The 15985-nt window shown below is 40.5% G+C and overlaps 1 protein-coding gene across 2 annotated transcripts in view; it reads right to left on the reverse strand.

Annotated features, from left to right (window-relative positions):
* FBXO42 (F-box protein 42) overlaps nt 1-15985 on the reverse strand; it is a 103128-nt gene that overhangs the window by 85211 nt on the left and 1932 nt on the right. Inside the window, exon 1 of one of the 2 annotated variants that reach the window (XM_084651550.1) lies at nt 12588-12660. The exons of the other annotated variant lie outside the window; for it this stretch is intronic. The gene's annotated coding sequence lies outside the window, so the exon portion shown is untranslated. Of the gene's footprint in view, nt 1-12587; nt 12661-15985 lie in introns of those variants that run through there. 2 annotated transcript variants of the gene reach the window in all.

Raw genomic sequence — 15985 nt, forward strand, 5'->3', positions numbered from 1 at the left:
GGTGACAAACTGAAAACACAGACACCAGAATCTTTAAAGAAAAAGTTGGTAAAATATTACTGCAAGAACTCAGGCAAAAAGCTAAAAACAAAAACATTTACATCCACAGCTGACATTCAGTCCTAGTCTCTCTCCACATACTTTTGAACATACAGCCTGCTGCATAAAACTAATTTACACCTTTAATACCTAGGTACACTATAAAATATCCTTCACAAATAAACATGATGGCTTTTTCTGTTTTGTTTCATAGCCTTATTACTAGCTGAAGTTGCCTGCATGCTAGTTTTATTCTTTAAACCTATTTAAAGCCAAGTGGAAAAAACTCTCCTAGAAGAGCTGCCATAATAGACAACAACAGCACTAAAGGAGCTGTTCTGTGTCATGTAATTAGGTATTGCTAAAGTTCACAATGCATATCGTTAGCCCAACAAGCTTTGGATCAATCACACTCTGCACTAAATACATTTGCCTGCAGGTCAAATAGTTACAAAGATGGATCAATAATCTGTGTGCTGGGCAGATTCCCACTGGGTGGCCCACCTAACTACAGGACTATAATCCTGACTGAGATCAAGAGTGTATTCCACACTTCCAGCTATCAACTCTGATTAAAAAACTCAAAGATCATAGAATCATAGAATATGAGGGTTGGAAGGGACCCCAGAAGGTCATCTAGTCCAACCCCCTGCTCGAAGCAGGACCAATTCCCAGTTAAATCATCCCAGCCAGGGCTTTGTCAAGCCTGACCTTAAAAACCTCTAAGGAAGGAGATTCTACCACCTCCCTAGGTAACGCATTCCAGTGTTTCACCACCCTCTTAGTGAAAAAGTTTTTCCTAATATCCAATCTAAACCTCCCCCACTGCAACTTGAGACCATTACTCCTCGTTCTGTCATCTGCTACCATTGAGAACAGTCTAGAGCCATCCTCTCTGGAACCCCCTTTCAGGTAGTTGAAAGCAGCTATCAAATCCCCCCTCATTCTTCTCTTCTGCAGGCCAAACAATCCCAGCTCCCTCAGCCTCTCCTCATAACTCATGTGTTCCAGACCTCTAATCATTTTTGTTGCCCTTCGCTGGACTCTCTCCAATTTATCCACATCCTTCTTGAAGTGTGGGGCCCAAAACTGGACACAGTACTCCAGATGAGGCCTCACCAATGTCGAATAGAGGAGAACGATCACGTCCCTCGATCTGCTCGCTATGCCCCTACTTATACATCCCAAAATGCCATTGGCCTTCTTGGCAACAAGGGCACACTGCCGACTCATATCCAGCTTCTCGTCCACTGTCACCCCTAGGTCCTTTTCCGCAGAACTGCTGCCTAGCCATTCGGTCCCTAGTCTGTAGCTGTGCATTGGGTTCTTCCGTCCTAAGTGCAGGACCCTGCACTTATCCTTATTGAACCTCATCAGATTTCTTTTGGCCCAATCCTCCAATTTGTCTAGGTCCTTCTGTATCCTATGCCTCCCCTCCAGCGTATCTACCACTCCTCCCAGTTTAGTATCATCCGCAAATTTGCTGAGAGTGCAATCCACACCATCCTCCAGATCATTTATGAAGATATTGAACAGAACCGGCCCCAGGACCGACCCTTGGGGCACTCCACTTGATACCGGCTGCCAACTAGACATGGAGCCATTGATCACTACCCGTTGAGCCTGACAATCTAGCCAGCTTTCTATCCACCTTATAGTGCATTCATCCAGCCCATACTTCCTTAACTTGCTGACAAGAATACTGTGGGAGACCGTGTCAAAAGCTTTGCTAAAGTCAAGAAACAATACATCCACTGCTTTCCCTTCATACACAGAACCAGTAATCTCATCATAAAAGGCGATTAGATTAGTCAGACATGACCTTCCCTTGGTGAATCCATGCTGGCTGTTCCTGATCACTTTCCTCTCATGCAAGTGCTTCAGGATTGATTCTTTGAGGACCTGCTCCATGATTTTTCCAGGGACTGAGGTGAGGCTGACTGGCCTGTAGTTCCCAGGATCCTCCTCCTTCCCTTTTTTAAAGATTGGCACTACATTAGCCTTTTTCCAGTCATCCGGGACTTCCCCGGTTCACCACGAGTTTTCAAAGATAATGGCCAATGGCTCTGCAATCACAGCCGCCAATTCCTTCAGCACTCTCGGATGCAACTCGTCCGGCCCCATGGACTTGTGCACGTCCAGCTTTTCTAAATAGTCCCTAACCACCTCTATCTCCACAGAGGGCTGGCCATCTCTTCCCCATTTTGTGATGCCCAGCGCAGCAGTCTGGGAGCTGACCTTGTTAGTGAAAACAGAGGCAAAAAAAGCATTGAGTACATTAGCTTTTTCCACATCCTCTGTCACTAGGTTGCCTCCCTCATTCAGTAAGGGGCCCACACTTTCCTTGGCTTTCTTCTTGTTGCCAACATACCTGAAGAAACCCTTCTTGTTACTCTTAACATCTCTGGCTAGCTGCAGCTCCAGGTGCGATTTGGCCCTCCTGATATCATTCCTACATGCCCGAGCAATATTTTTATACTCTTCCCTGGTCATATGTCCAACCTTCCACTTCTTGTAAGCTTCTTTTTTATGTTTAAGATCCGCTAGGATTTCACCATTAAGCCAAGCTGGTCGCCTGCCATATTTACTCTTCTTTCGACTCATTGGGATGGTTTGTCCCTGTAATCTCAACAGGGATTCCTTGAAATACAGCCAGCTCTCCTGGACTCCTTTCCCCTTCAAGTTAGTCCCCCAGGGGATCCTAGCCATCCGTTCCCTGAGGGAGTCGAAGTCTGCTTTCCTGAAGTCCAGGGTCCGTATCCTGCTGCTTACCTTTCTTCCCTGCGTCAGGATCCTGAACTCAACCGACTCATGGTCACTGCCTCCCAGATTCCCATCCACTTTTGCTTCCCCCACTAATTCTACCCGGTTTGTGAGCAGCAGGTCAAGAAAAGCGCCCCCCCTAGTTGGCTCCTCTAGCACTTGCGCCAGGAAATTGTCCCCTACGCTTTCCAAAAACTTCCTGGATTGTCTATGCACCGCTGTATTGTTCTCCCAGAAGATATCAGGAAAATTAAAGTCACCCATGAGAATCAGGGCATGCGATCTAGTAGCTTCCGTGAGCTGCCGGAAGAAAGCCTCATCTACCTCATCCCCCTGGTCTGGTGGTCTATAGCAGACTCCCACCACTACATCACTCTTGTTGCACACACTTCTAAACTTAATCCAGAGACACTCAGGTTTTTCTGCAGTTTCGTACCGGAGCTCTGAGCAGTCATACTGCTCCCTTACATACAGGGCTACTCCCCCACCTTTTCTGCCCTGCCTGTCCTTCCTGAACAGTTTATAACCATCCATGACAGTACTCCAGTCATGTGAGTTATCCCACCAAGTCTCTGTTATTCCGATCACGTCATAGTTCCTTGACATCACCAGGACCTCCAGTTCTCCCTGCTTGTTTCCAAGGCTTTGTGCATTTGTATATAAGCACTTGAGATAACCTGTTGATCGCCCCTCATTCCCAGTATGAGGCAGGAGCCCTCCCCTCACAGACATTCCTGCCTGTGCTTCCTCCCAGTATCCCGCTTTCCCACTTACCTCAGGGCTTTGGTCTCCTTCCCCCGGTGAACCTAGATATTCTATCCAGACTGACTGAGCCAAATATAAATTAAGCTTAGAATTGGCACAAACTGTGTAATCTGAATTAAAAAAAGGACATTCAAGTAATTTAGACACAAATTTGACCCTATTTTGAAACGGTTCTAATCTAGTGGACTAATTCTCTGGAGTCTTGTGGGCACATGCTGCAGATTAACTCCATATGTGAACAATTTATTCTGGAATAAGTGCTCCTGTTTAACTTAAACACCTTGAAAGTTAATCAGGAACAACTCCATGTGCAGACAAGACTTAAGTATCTCAATTTGTTTTTTAAATGTGTTGCTCTTGAGGAGACTGAGAAGACACTTTTCAGAGTAGCAGCCATGTTAGTCTGTATCTGCAAAAAGAAAAGGAGGACTTGTGGCACCTTAGAGACTAACCAATTTAATTGAGCATAAGCTTTCGTGAGCTACAGCTCACTTCATCGGATGCATGCACTGCATGCAATGTACTGGCTACTCCACTGCACGCATCCGATGAAGTGAGCTGTAGCTCACAAAACCTTATGCTGAAATAAATTGGTTAGTCTCTATGGTGCCACAAGTACTCCTTTTCTTTTTGAGAAGAACACTGTTATTCTAGTGGAAAGTACACAGGAAACGTTTTTGCTCCTGTGCTCCCTCTGCTGGCTCTGAATCAGCTGTTAACTACTTTTAGAGCTGTGCTTTCCTAGGGGGAAAAGAAAGTTGGTTGATTTCAGCTCCATCCGAAGTAAAAAGGGAAGTGCATGCTTGTCAAATGAAAAAAGGGGGAAAGGACACAAATTAACAAAGAGATGGCTTTCAGGCTTCAGAATGTATTGGAAGATTTAAGATAAGTAGACTTTTTTCCAATCCTAATGTAAGTTGAGGACAAAGTACAATGCTTTTATCTTGACGGTGGTACAGAGTCTGTACAGAACAAATTTTGGAATGTCAGCAAGAATTTGGGTGTCTTTCCAAAAGTGCCTAAAATGAATCATTACCAAGAACCCAGTTTGCATTTGATAAAGGCTACAAGACAGGTCACAGTTAGATATTTCAAATAAATACAGCCCAACTCCTTTCTCAGGATATTGGATTGCAGAGCATGTGAAGTTGTACTAGTAAATTAAAATTAAATCCACTGTTTAGAGGACAACTCTCAAGGTTACTATGCAGGACTGTTCCTCTTTGTGGTGTCTGAAATTATTTTTTAACCTACAAAGACCACTAAACCTAATCAACTTGTTTATAGGTTTAGGTGCATAAAATCAAGCCTACAGTTATGTCATTAGGGAGACATGCTATACTTCTAGAACCAGTAGAGCTGTGTGTGTAGTACTAATACGAGTCATAAAACAGAGGCCATGTTCGCAGATTTTTATTAGACTAAATGATTCAGTGTAGTCTTAAAATACAATATCTCTATATTTGACCAATTAATATACTTTTTGCAGGGATAATTACATTGAAAATTTGTTTTTGCTGAAGAAAAACAAGAACTGTGGAGTTGATTTAAAGCAACCAAGGTATATTCGCTGGAAGATACGCTGGAGGGGAGGGATAGGATACAGAAGGACCTAGACAAATTGGAGGATTGGGCCAAAAGAAATCTGATGAGGTTCAATAAGGATAAGTGCAGGGTCCTGCACTTAGGACGGAAGAACCCAATGCACAGCTACAGACTAGGGACCGAATGGCTAGGCAGCAGTTCTGCGGAAAAGGACCTAGGGGTGACAGTGGACGAGAAGCTGGATATGAGTCGGCAGTGTGCCCTTGTTGCCAAGAAGGCCAATGGCATTTTGGGATGTATAAGTAGGGGCACAGCGAGCAGATCGAGGGACGTGATCGTTCCCCTCTATTCGACATCGGTGAGGCCTCATCTGGAGTACTGTGTCCAGTTTTGGGCCCCACACTTCAAGAAGGATGTGGATAAATTGGAGAGAGTCCAGCGAAGGGCAACAAAAATGATTAGGGGTCTGGAACACATGACTTAAGAGGAGAGGCTGAGGGAGCTGGGATTGTTTAGCCTGCAGAAGAGAAGAATGAGGGGGGATTTGATAGCTGCTTTCAAGTACCTGAAAGGGGGTTCCAAAGAGGATGGCTCTAGACTGTTCTCAGTGGTAGCAGATGACAGAACGAGGAGTAATGGTCTCAAGTTGCAGTGGGGGAGGTTTAGATTGGATATTAGGAAAAACTTTTTCACTAAGAGGGTGGTGAAACACTGGAATGCGTTACCTAGGGAGGTGGTAGAATCTCCTTCCTTAGAGGTTTTTAAGGTCAGGCTTGACAAAGCCCTGGCTGGGATGATTTAACTGGGAATTGGTCCTGCTTCGAGCAGGGGGTTGGACTAGATGACCTTCTGGGGTCCCTTCCAACCCTCATATTCTATGATTCTATTCAAGGCTGCATTTTCCAGCTACGCTGCAGTAGACATCACTTGTAGCATATTAATCTTATTTTTTTACTATAATAAAGGATTATTTTCCTGTACTACTTCTACCACTTGATCAATATGAACCATTGGTTTCAGAGTAGCAGCCGTGTTAGTCTGTATTCGCAAAAAGAAAAGGAGGACTTGTGGCACCTTAGAGACTAACCAATTTGAGCATAAGCTTTCATAAGCTACAGCTCACTTCATCCGATTAAGTGAGCTAAGCTTATGCTCAAATAAATATGAACCATTGTTTCCAATACAAACTATGAAACAGGTACTCACATGACTGAGACCTAGGTTTGAGAGACTCCTCTGTCCTACCCCTTGTAGCCATTATATTACTCTTCAGTGACCCTCCCAGCCCCAGATGCACAAAGCCAAATTGTGCATCAGAGAGAGCATCGACTAAGTGACAATGATCAGCAGCAAGGGATGGGAGATGAAGGTGAAAATTCTCCACAATAAGCAAAGACATGCATTTTCAAAGTTTACTTTTTGGAATTCAGGTTTAACAATCAGGTGAACTAACGCATTTGGGGATTTTATGCAAAAGGTGCTAGTTTCTTCAAGGAGCTAATCAAACACACACATGCTAATTGAGAGATATCATGCAGGAGTAACAATACCTGAGCCATACTGTTAATTTAGGATCTTCCCTAATTTTTTAAACATGTGCAAATGCTGTCTGATCCTCAAATGGCCATCTGAAGACTATTTATATTTAAGCTAGCCAACAACTAACACATAGCACAGGTAAAATGGCAACTGACCACATGGGAATTTTTATTTATTTTGAGAAATGTTTTTGGATTTAATCCTAATTTTGAAAACTACATTAGTGTATAAATCAGATTTTTTTTTTAAAGGACTGACTATAAATTTAATCCCTAACAAACTCACCAGCAAACACAGGAAATAAGTAGACCTGGAAAATGGAGGGCAAACACAATTTCTTCTTTTTTAAACTGCCAAAAGAATATTTATGAGTGGTGTAAAAATGAGCCTGTGTAGTCCAAATGGACAGGTGGTAAATCTGAGTGACTGTGTACTTGAATAGATCAAAGTGAAAAACCAGACTAACAATGAGCGTCAGATGGCATTAACCAAACAGAATTGATCGTGCACATGGGACAGATGAAAGGGAACCAAGAAAACAAGAGTCACAGGAATTGCCAATAATGGGGTCAAGTTAACCAAGCACTGCAATAATCATGAAGCATATAATGGGGCAGGACAAAAAGATTATTGAAGGTAAGATTTGAGAGCCACATGCAAGGACAAAATGTGGGCAGAAGCAAAGGAGAAGAATGGTCTGAGAAAATATACAACTGGTATAATATGTCCGGTCACAGCAGTAACACAAGAATTTCCAAGTTGAAAAAGACTAGTTATTTGCATGACAGCATTAATTCAGCAGCAGGACATCCATGTTTAAATTAATGACAATGAAAGAAAGGGGTTAATGCTGCAAAACACCAAGTGAAAAGAGTGCAAGAAGACTGCATTGTCACATAAGGTCAGCGAGATAACCATGTGTCAATTACACTTGTTCTGACAGTAAAGCAGCACCCCAACCCGAGTGACAATTCCATACAGTTTGCAGCATTCTTGGATTGGAAAGATCCTGCTAGATTGCACCTGCTTCATGAAATTTCAGTAGGCCACAAGGAAACAAAACAAACACAAAAGGAAAACACTGACCATCTGGGTACTGCACCCCTAACACCAAAAACAGCTTTTATAGTTGGGAACATTAAGTCAGGAAGCATACACAAGAAAAAGTTACAGGGATACTTTAAAAAAAAAATAACTGTTTCCTTTTGTATACTGGAGATTTGCCCCCAGTTGAAGGCCTGTGCCTCAAAACCTTAATTTCAGAAAGATAAATACCGGCCTAATGCTGAGTTCCAGGAGCAGCTGAGACAGCCTGAGTTGCACAGAGTAACCTTATGGACACTGTCATTCAATGAAAAATGAAATGAGAGAGAAATTAAGACAAACTGTCATCTGACTTTGTATATTAAATGGAGTACGGAGGCAGATATAGCTTTGTCTAGAAGGATGATGGAAGTTTGAGGGAAGAAAAGTAATTAGTAATTAATATTTGTACACTTTGTTTAATGCTTAAAGTCAAGCAATCAACTGCAGCTTCCAGTACGTGTACTGGTATGACTGAGACTTCAATAAAGTTCAGATTTCTGACAAGTATCCACCAGATTTATGCTTAGCCAGTTCAAATTCTCAATAAAAGTAGTTTTCAGCACAAACTCCAGGTCAAAGTTAGGATTACTGGGAGAGCAGTATATGCTGCTTCACTCTACACCCAAATCTTAAATGTCTAGTTCTACTAGTCTCTGAATAAGCATGCATACACTTAATGAAGTATCTTTGCAGAGAAGCAAATTCTGTATTTACAACAGAGCAAAATTATACTGCATCCTAATTTTAAGAACCATGATGCTCCATTCCCCACCATGTCATGTTGCTTAACAAATTCACATAACAAGGAGCCTTGAGATATTTAATTTGAAGGTAGGAAGAGTGCCTGGAATGCCATGTAATTTACGATCAAAAAGCAACAGATGCTGCAAAAGCAAAGGACAGGTTCAGCATTCAGGATTTAATCAATCTCTAAAACTGTCCGAATGCACTGCTTTGAAGAATTGGCTATTGCAATGATCTTTCTGCTTAGCAGCTATGGCATGAGAATCTAGGTAATGCTAGTTTGTCATGGACATTACCATCTTAGCACCTGCACCAGAGAGTCTCCTCCGTATCAGATTCATATCCACTCAGATTAACGGTGTATTCTAGACTATATATCCCATGAAGAACTGTGACCCACTAACCAAGCCTGTCCTAAAAAGATGCTTCATGGCATCCACTTGGTTAATCATAACCACACAGATCCCATGAATCACATTCTATGAACTAGGGCAGTGGTTCTCAACCATGAGTACCTGCACGCCTGGGGGTTCGCAGAGGTCTTCCCAGGGGACATCAGCTCATTTAGAGATTTGCCTAGTTTTACAACAGACTACATAAAAAGCACTAGAGAAGTCAGTACAAACTAAAACTTCATATGACTTGCTTACATTGTTCAATGTAAGTACAATATTTATATTCCAATTGATCTATAATTATATGGTAAAAATGAGACAGCCATTTTTCAGTAATAGTGTGCTGTGACACTTATGTCTGATTTTGTAAGCAAGTGGCTTTTAAGTGAGGTGAAACTTGGGGGTACGCAAGACAAATCAGACTTCTGAAAGGGGTACAGTGGGTCTGGAAAGGATGAGAGCCACATTCAGCTTTCATGCTACAAAGGAAAGGACAACAAAAAATCAGTTAGTACAATGTTAACCACCTACTAACTTTTGATTTCATATTGACCAGGATAAAGGAGGAGGGAAACATCACCTATACACAAGGCTTTTTTTTTTTTTTTCTTTAAAGCACTACTTTTTAGCTGACAAAACTAATGCAACAAACCACTAGCATGTATAATTTTCAGTTTCTAATTAGAAAAAAATTTACATGACACCAAAAGTGTGTTATTAAAAAAAACACACTTCAAAGACAGCACTTCATATGTATAAACCTGCTGTTCAATTACAAAAAAGTTAACCTAAATTCGTTCATAAATAATATTTTTATTATGAATTCCAACAGCATTCAGACAGTGGGTGCTTCACTGCCTAACTCTGTACATTACACTGCGGTAATTAACTCTATTTTATAGATAAGGAACTTGAGGAAGCAGAGTCTCACAGCAAGTTGCTGACAGAGTTGGGATTAGAATTTGAGATTTCTGGCTCCCTAACCCGCGCTTAATAAACTAGGACACTGCCTCTCTAGATATTAAAATGAATACTCAACTATTTGTGAGAGAGCTCGTTTGATATTTGACAGTTAACTGAACAGTTAGGACTAAACTAAAAACACAATAAGCAAAAACTGAAAGGTTGTTGGATACCAATATGAGAAAGGTAAGTACAGAACTCTGCAGAAAACACAAATGCTTACCTTCACATTGAGCAAAGGGGTTTAACATGTAAATTCAAATGTGTCAGCATTTGTCACTGGCATTCTCACTCATGATATGACCAGGGAGAGCAAAGAAGCAATAAATACTTTGATCGCTATCTATACATAAAAAAATTACATATATTTCGTATACTGCAATTCAGAATGGAAGATATTTTGCATCTCTTCACTGGGTTCTATATGCACTAGGCAAGTACATTATTACAGGGACAATGGATGCATGTAATTATGACTGCACCATGTGTCCCTACAACAGTCAAACTACAATTTGACAAATATTGGACTGATTTGTAAGGCAACATTTCTACCTACATATCAAAATCCTGCCAAGCTACCACTAACTCTGTAGCTGGCAGTCTGGAATCCCTTATGCTAATCATCAGTAAGCTCTGCACTACCAATAGAAGTTGGAAGAGCTAAAACTTCCAGTGCTAGAGGTTTAAGACTATTAAAAATGATGTTTCTTACATGACTAGCAATAGTATTTCTACACATGCATACAAGAGGAAAAGCAGCTCTGTAAACAGGATTCAGAAGGAACACTGGTCTCATTTGGAGTGTTGATATATTTCAGGCAAGTCAGAAGTGATTCATTTGGATTCTTAAGGAGGTAATGCAGATGGGGAAGAGAAGGATAAGTACCTCCCCCGTTAGCCAGCCAAACATTATACAAAGATGAAGAGTACAACAAATTGGCTCTAAGGGTGGCAAGTTATTGGGGATACAATGGCTATTCTGCATTATGAGGTGGTAATTTTTTCTGGATTCCCCTGGTGATCAGCCACATGCATGGACAGATCTGACATTAAGGTTTATACTAAATCTTGACACACCTAAGAGAGAAGAGGACAGGACAGTGAGAAAACTACGAGCAGCCCAGTGACTAAGAAAGATCAAGAGATGACTGGCCCATGAACAGAAAAACACAATGCAAATCTACAAAAATGTGAAATTAAAGTTAAGTACAAACATCCAGCTTCACTACAATACTAGAGACAATTCACAGATTACATTTCTAGTTAGATTGTTGAGAAAGACAGGGGGCTGAGCTATCTTTTATTGGATCCACATCTGATGGTGGGAGAAAAACTTTTGAGCAACACAGAGCTATTCTTCAGGTCATTAGCTCATTAGTAATTTAAGGATTCTGAATTTTATAATAGCTCGTTTTCTCTCATTAGATTTGTCAGAAGAGGAAAGATGTAAAACACAAGTTGGACAAGTATATATTTGCTTTGCTCTCTCCTGTCTTTCAACTATTTTCAGAATTGGTTTTTGTTTAGATTTTTATAACATTTTACCAAAATGTCCTATAAAGGCAACACACCAAGAAACTTTTTTTTAAGGATACTACAAATAAATTATAAAGGCCACTGGCAAATTCAATAATTAACTTTTGATCTTCTATTGCATTTATTTAGCACCTTTCATCCAAAGATCTTACAAGAGTTCACAAAGTATCCCCATTTTACAGAGTGGTCAACTGAAGCAAACCAGGGTGCACTGAGAACTAGAAACTAGATCTCTTGACTCCTAGCTCCCCATTGTCAGAAAGGCAGAGTGATCAGGTGGCTACAATCAAAATGAACTATATATGTGGGCTCATTTCATCAACTACTGGGACAAAACATGACGACATCTAATAGCACACAACAGCACATGATCTAAAAAGTTTGTAGTCCAAGAGTCAAAGATGTTCTCTGAAACAGTGACAGGAGACAGCATGCACACCTGCTACATAATTTATAGGTCTCAGAGTTACACTTTCTGGTACGCCTGGAACAGGCTAATGCTTGGCCCAGAATCATCATACTCAAGTGGGCTTCTGACATTAGAAATTCATAATGGTTTGTTACTCTTGTCAACTGCTGGAAATGACCCACCCTTATCATCACTACGAAAGGTTCCCCTCTACCCCCCTGCTGGTAATAGCTCACCTTATCTGATCACTCTTGTTACAGTGTGTATGGTAACACCCCTTGTTTCATGTTCTCTGTGTGTATAAAATCTCCCCACTATATTTTCCACAGCACTCATCCGATGAAGTGAGCTGTAGCTCATGAAAGCTTATGCTCAAATAAATTTGTTAGTCTCTAAGGTGCCACAAGTACTCCTTTTCTTTTTGCGGATACAGACTAACACGTCTGCTACTCTGAAACCTACAATCACCTAGCTACCCCAGAGTGAAGGAGACCTAGGAGTGGGAAAGGGGTACAGTACAAATTCAGCAAGACAGGAAAAGTTAACTTCCCACTTATCCCTTGAACTGCTACCTTTAATCTAAATAATTTTAGCTCATATACTTGATTCCATAGAATAGAATATGTAAAAAGGGTAAAAAAAGCCACTGACACTTGTCTGTAAATGTATTTACTCAAATGTAACAGACACCTTCCTTTTCTAACAAAAGAAATTTAACTCACAAAGCAACCAAGAAACACTTAAAGACGAGTGATTTTCCAACCACTTGTGTCTAAAAAAAAAAAAAAAAAAAAAAATCTTACCACCATAATGCACACAAGCAAAAGCCTCGTTAGAACTGGAATCAGATCATGCATAACATCAGTCAGAGCAGTAAACCAATGGCCTTCTGAAAAATATAGATTTGTAAAGAATTCAGTCTTTCAGAAGGGTTCATCTCCCAAATACAAACAGCCCCCTTCTTTGTGACTGGGAGTTCACAGAGAAGTACAAGGAGATTCACAACAATTTATAAAAACGAATGAAGCCTCTATTATTATAGTTCCCCCTATACACTAGAAGTATGTCCGAATTTGTTATGATTTAAACAGAAGCAGTCTGGGGACTTTGGACACATTATAACACCTCTTTCATGGTTCCCAGTCTCAATTCCAGTGTGACAAAAGTTTATAAATGGACAGTACCAGGTTCCCCGTCAAACAAATGTCACAAGAAAATATCACTGTTTAAGCACTTACAAAATTTGGCACCTGAATCCAGTACATGGATGGATTTACTGCTTTTTCAGGTTCAGACATATTTAGTAAAGGGAGTCTACCTTTCAGAGAGAAACTTTATGCTTATGCAGTGGCTTTCATCCTGAAGGATCCTAAATCAGTTTGAATACTACATATATTCACTCACCTACTAATGAAATGCACCCACCTCTAGGACAGTATATCCCCTCTGTGCCAGCAAAATTAATATTTCATCAACCCACAGAAGGCATTTTAATTAGGCAGAATGTACACCTACCAAATTTGAATTCTGCCAAGACATCAGAGTTTATATCCTTACCACTGTGAAAAATGACACTCTCTTCCAGTACATAATCAGCATAGTACTTCCATACACTGGTTCAGTACTGACTCAGGGAGTAACAACTTCCTGAGTCCAACACCATTTCCTGGATAGCCCAGAGTTCTGCAATTAACACTACTGATCTTATTAGCTCTGACGAAATCATGGCCAGAGAGGGTACAGTTTCAGACATAGTGCAATGATGTTCATGTAACAAGCAAGCAAAAACTAAATTCAGGTAACACTAAGAACCTACCTAAAACCAATGAATGCCCGGTCCAGTATGGAACTCGGGAACTTCACAGGACAAAATAAACCAGACAAACATTTTAAAATGCATTCAAGTCAAAGGAAGCAATACAGACTATTGGAGTGTAAATGATGCTTCAATTCACATTAGATGGGAGGTAAATTCCCATTTTTATTTGTTTGTATTTCCAGGCATTTGGGTGGTGTCCATCTCCAGGCTAAAGGAGCACACATGTATCAATGGTTTCTAGTAAACTAGGGAAGAGGACAAACCACAGAACAATCTAATGGGAATGAACTAAAGCTCTAGGACATTCATGGCACTTGAGATTGTAAACTCCCATGGGTAACAACAATATTTTCTGCATCTTGCACAATACCAGGCCTAGTATTGCCACTTTAATAATGATACAGATGTCTCACTGGGCTATATGCAAGCATTCTGGAAAGGAAATTTTAATCCAGCTATTTGAGACTATATGCCAAACTTTGTTTTCTTAAGCCCATGTCCAATATCAGAAAGATGTTGTCTTTTAAAAGCCAATGAGACTATGAAATTCATCAGTGTTTACCAGTGTCATAAATTTGTTAGAGACATGAATCAATATCTTTGACAACTTTCTCTGATAACCAAATACAGGGGGAAAAGCTTCACACTGTCACAAAGGTGTGTTTATATAAACTGGTAACCTTGTTAAGCAACCCTCAGCAGCATAAATTATGCTGTGGAAGCAACATAAATTGGCAACTACCTCAGCTGACTACAGTGCAATTTAAGTTTAGTGAAGTTTTGAACACACATTTAAAAAAACATTCATATTCTGGGAATGAGCTGATAATAATCCTCCTCTCTGCACACGAAATGTGTACCTTGTCCCCTGCCAACAGTTCACGTCACTCTTTCCACTAAACATATGAAAAGAAAATGTAAAACTAAATACAGTACAGAGCCAGACTGTTTTAATATTTTAATATTCTAACGAAAGGATTTCCAAATGCACCTCACCAGCAAAAAGCCAGAAACAAAAATAGCAGAAGTAGTATCCTCTAATACCGATTACCTAAAATCCTCCATCAAGTAAAATTTAATTCAGGCTCCTTCCTACCAATGAACAATTGAGATATTGTATTTTAACCACAGCTACAATGTTTGTGTCCACTTTGCGCATGAGCCTCATTCTTTAAAAAGGTTCTTTTACAACTTTCTTGAATTTTGAGAATAGAAAAATCCATTATTGGAGTTGACAATTTGTGGGCTAGCAAGAGAGTTTATTTATCGAGAGACAGTAAAGGCTGATGATAAAAAGCTCAGTTTTACTATTATACCTGCTGCCGTTAGAGTGTATGAGAGAGAAATGTCACACAGCACTGAAAACTGAATGCATCCGACGAAGTGAGCTATAGCTCACGAGAGCTTATGCTCAAATAAATTTGTTAGTCTCTAAGGTGCCACAAGTACTCCTTTTCTTTTTGCGTATACCTATTGTATGCAACAATGTAATCTCTTATTAAGAAAGAGGTCCCTACCCTTCCCCAAGCAAGGTCCAGGGACAAAACCCTACTAAGAATTCCAGCATCCCTTCCTCCCAAGAAGCTGGATTAGCATAACACTTCTCATCAAATACTGCCCCGAACCATGATGGTAAGCCTCCCCTAATATTTCAAGTCAGCATCTAGCTAACAGGTTTAATCTTCTGATTAGCACATCAGATAAGTTTTTCATTCCCTGATTATAACCATTGTATTGTGATGTTGCATCAATTTGTCATGACAATGTAATGTCATCATGTAGATGTGACTTCATAATGCACACAATACTGGGGCATCGTACACGGATTCTTTCCAGCTCTGCGGTGCCATTAGGTGGCAAGATGGCTCTTAAAGGCTGAATACTGCTACTCTTAAGTTTAGAATTTAGGTTAGTAGTGGTATCTCAAGTGCAATCAACCACTCCTCTAGAAAGGACCATGATTTCTGCCCAGATCAAATCTGTTTTTCTCTGCCCAAATAAACAGTGTTTCTTTTGCAAGGTTCCACCATTTATTAGCCTGCAGTGTAAACAGTTCTCACTATGATAACTGAAGCCATTTTAATGCAAACGATGTGCCCATCAATAGGCATTAAGCAAGCCTCACAACAGAAGTCCCACAACTGAGTTAGTTTATAAGCAGGAAATAGTTACAGGTAACAAACTGATGCCATACACTACAGACATACATTTCAATATACCTTCATATACCTTTCGTTCTTTCCCCAACACCTCCAACAGCAGAGTTTGGGTCACAAAATCAGGAATGCTATGTGCCAATGTTCCACCCTCAGCCTCGGAGGCCACGAAAAAATAAACACCTGTTCTCAGATGGAATATGTTAGGATTTCAAATTTGAATTCA

The sequence above is a fragment of the Lepidochelys olivacea genome, assembly GCF_965140295.1.
Source record: "Lepidochelys olivacea isolate rLepOli2 genome assembly, chromosome: 18".
Classification (NCBI taxonomy): domain Eukaryota; kingdom Metazoa; phylum Chordata; order Testudines; family Cheloniidae; genus Lepidochelys; species Lepidochelys olivacea.